The sequence below is a fragment of the Fukomys damarensis genome, unplaced genomic scaffold, assembly GCF_012274545.1.
Source record: "Fukomys damarensis isolate Sample0158 unplaced genomic scaffold, DMR_v1.0_HiC HiC_scaffold_26, whole genome shotgun sequence".
Taxonomy (NCBI): domain Eukaryota; kingdom Metazoa; phylum Chordata; class Mammalia; order Rodentia; family Bathyergidae; genus Fukomys; species Fukomys damarensis.
In genome coordinates, this window is record NW_022900938.1 from 429578 (window position 1) to 433158 (window position 3581).

Sequence of the window (3581 nt, forward strand, 5' to 3'; positions counted from 1 at the left end):
TGTGTGCCCCTCCACCTGGCCGAACACGCTCACTACCACCTGGGCTTCACGCTGTCCAGTAGCCAACAGAGGCGGTGCAGCCTGAGTGCTGCCCTGTGACCCAGCCGCGGGGCATTTCGGGCTCCTGCAGAGGCAGCTCCCTGGAGAGAAGCAGCTGTGGTTTTGGAGGTTTTAGACTGTGGGGTTCTTAACATCCCACATACTGAGGGAAAAGGCTCTTCTTAGGGGCTCCTCCTGCTGGCCCCGTCTCCCTCCCTGAGAGGGGCCTCTGCAGTGGCTGCCGTCCTGGCACTGATTCCACATGGAAATGCTGGGAATTGAATCTGCGTCCTGGTCCTGTGGCTGAGCCCAGGCCTCCTACTCAGGCTGTGGGTCTACAGGGTTGCGGTTTCTTTTTGCTTCCCACTGGGCTGCCGTCCATTCAGTGCTGCTCTGTGGTTTCCTAATATCACTTCTTCTGGGTTTCACCTGGTCCCAGGCTCACTCTAGTTCATCCCAGCAATGTCTCGGGCCCATCTCCTCTCGCAGCTGTGCACCGCTGGCTCTTTAGGAATTTACCTTGGAGCCGCCTCCTGCACTGCGCTCTCCCTGAGGTGACGGTCGCTCTCTCTGTGCAGGTGAGTTTGCTGAAGAGAATGGTTTGCTCATGCTCATCTCTTCAAAGTACAATAAAGCCAGCAGAAAAACGCGGCCAGGGCCCTGCAGCTGCGGTGAGGGAAAGCGGTGCGGGAATCGGGAGGCTCTGCTCATTCCCCTCGGTGGCCCCGACTGCCTGGGTCGCCCTCTTGTTCCCCTAACCAGGGCCCAGGTGGCGGCTCCTCGGGCTCCACTCCGTCCGTCCACACAGCTGATCTGCCTGGCCGATTCGGGTCCCGTCTGCGGCCGCAGGGCCTGGGACTTCTCCACGCGTCACCCCTCCAGCCACTCACGTTGCGGATGTCCCGGCGCCCCGGCCCCAGCAGAAACTGCAGGGCACAGAGCGAGTTAGGGCGCGCACAGGCGCGGACGCCGGCTCGGACCCCCAACGTTTATTTCCTTACGCGCAGGGCGCACTGTACACTACACAATACCATACCCACTTAGGTGTTAACATCTGTCGTGAAAATATACCGCATAACATTGCCTTTTATTAAAAACTACACAAAAGTCTGTCATTCTGGAGACAATATGAATAAATAGGAATCCGTGTACAAATAAACGCTACTGGGAAAAAGTTCCTCAGAGATCGTAACAGACACCGCTGCTGCGCGAGGCCGCGGCCCGGGCCGCCTCCCAGAGGACGCACGGGAAGAAGCCCCGCTCTGCCGTCGCGCACCAACCGCCCTCAGCAGGGGAACACAGTTCCTCCAAGAGAATGATCAGTACAAATTAACAGGATCCGTAGAGTAAGTCCTGCACCTACCTAAACTTCCTCATCAATTAAAACTTTCTAAAAGGCAGTTTCAGCTGTGACCCGCGTTCTACTCTTTACGGAAAGCTTGGCTCAGAGTCCTCTTTCCGTATCCGCGGGGAATCCGTTCCAGGAACCCTGCAGGTACCCACACTCACAGGTGCTCAAGTCCCTGTGCAGCTCGGACTTAGGCATGCGTGCACTTTAAATAATACTTAGAAAATTAAAATAATAATCTATAGAAAATTTCTTGCAAGCTTCTAATATGCAAAAATATTCCAGACATTTAAATCAAATAACAATGTACAATTGAACTGTGTTCAGAGAAGTGTAACTTTTTCTCTTACATCAAAGTCCAGAGGTTTGTAGTCTGGGCAGGTGTGATTTTGCTTCTCATCCAACAAGCATTCTCCCCCCCAGCACACAGCTGCCCCTACAGCATCTTCACAGCTCAAGATGGCAGCTAGAGAACCAGCCATCACATCCACATGGTAATCAAAGGGATGAAAGAAGGGACCTTGCATTGATGATCTGAATAGCTACAGAAAATTTCTAACCAGTGAGTATCTTGTCATTACCATGCTCCTATTATCAGCAACTAATTATCAGTTTGGGGCTATGATAAAGTTTGAATTTGTGTGTGTGTGTGTGTGTGTGTGTGTGTGTGTGTGTGGTACCAGGGACCGAACTTGGGTCCTTATGCTTACAAGATAGGCCACCGAACCGCTGAGCTAAATCCCCAGCCCAAGTTTGAGTTATTTTAGTGCACTTATTTCTTTTTCTATTGAGGACTGTGACCTGAAAGACATGTTTTGAGACTCTTTACATACATTTCAGAACATTCAAGTTTAGTTGGGTTGTTGGGACACGGTTTTCATTACCCATGAGATGTTTCCCTAAAAACTACACTCAGTGAAGAGTCAAAAGGAAAGCACTTGGTAAGTCTAGGCTTGTGCACAAGAGTCAAAGGAGTCAGACTGTGCTGTCAAAGTAAGGAAACCAATAGGTGCACAGTGAGCTGAAGACACAGCTGAGAGACTTCAAAGCCCCCACACTTGCCCCACATGAATAAAAAATGTTTCTTCTCGTATCTACCATGGGAGCTTGTGGCACGGGTGACGCTGTAGCCAGAGATCACCCCATGGCAGTTAAGCTTAGCCCTTGGGGAGCTGCTGGGTCGGGAAGGCAGGCCCTGAGGTGTGTCTGGTGGCCTCGGGGTCCACACTTGGTCCACACTTGGGGTCCCTTCCTTCTGGCTGTCCCTAGGCTCTGCTTCCTGGCTACCATGAAGGGAGTGCCTTGTTCTATTTACCCTTCCACCAGACAGCCACAGACTGAACCCTCTAAACTGTGAGCCAAGTTAAACCTCTCCTCCTGAAGCTGCGCAGGTCAGGTGTTTTATACCAGCAATGGGAGAGCTGACCACTGTCCACCCCAAAGCAGAAACAAGTGTGCTGTCATAGTTAAAAGCAGTGGTATTCTCACCACAAAAGCAAAAGCAGTGTCCTGTTATAGTTAGCGATAAGAACCAGAAAAAAGAGAAAATATCTGTCACTTGTGTTGGGCCAGACAGCACTACGGAGGCCAGGAACAAGGGCAATAAAAGAGCTGACCAAGACAGAAACAGAGCACTATGGGAGGCTGAGGCAGGAGGACTGCTAGTTTCAGCCCACCCTGGGGAACTTAGACCCTGTCTGAAAATGAAAAATAAAAAAGAACTGGGGATGCAACTCAGTGCAAAAGCTCAGGTTCAATGCCCACCATGAAAATGAGGAAAGTTTACCAGTGATGCTATAAAACAAAACAGAACAAACCAGCAGGTGAGACCGAGGGAGCTGTGGCTGGGAAGAAGGAGATGCTGCCAGTGGGGCACACAGAAAAGCAGGGAGCCCTGGCAAGGGAGCCCAGGCTGGAGGCCCCAGGCCGGCGTGTGCCAGGGCTGGGGACCTGGAGAAGGCACGAGCCCCTCTACGGGCACAGGGCGAAGCTCCCAGAGCAGAGGGCAAGTGCGAAGACAGCCGCAAACCCATCCGCACAGAGGCCAGGGCCAGTGCGCTCACAGGGCTGCACAGCACCCTCGAGGCCTCTCACAGGGTTCCGCAGACACACCCGGGACCCAGGGACTACAGGGGAGACCAGCTTGAAAACACAGAAATAAATAATAAATAAACACAGGTAACAAACAGCCCTG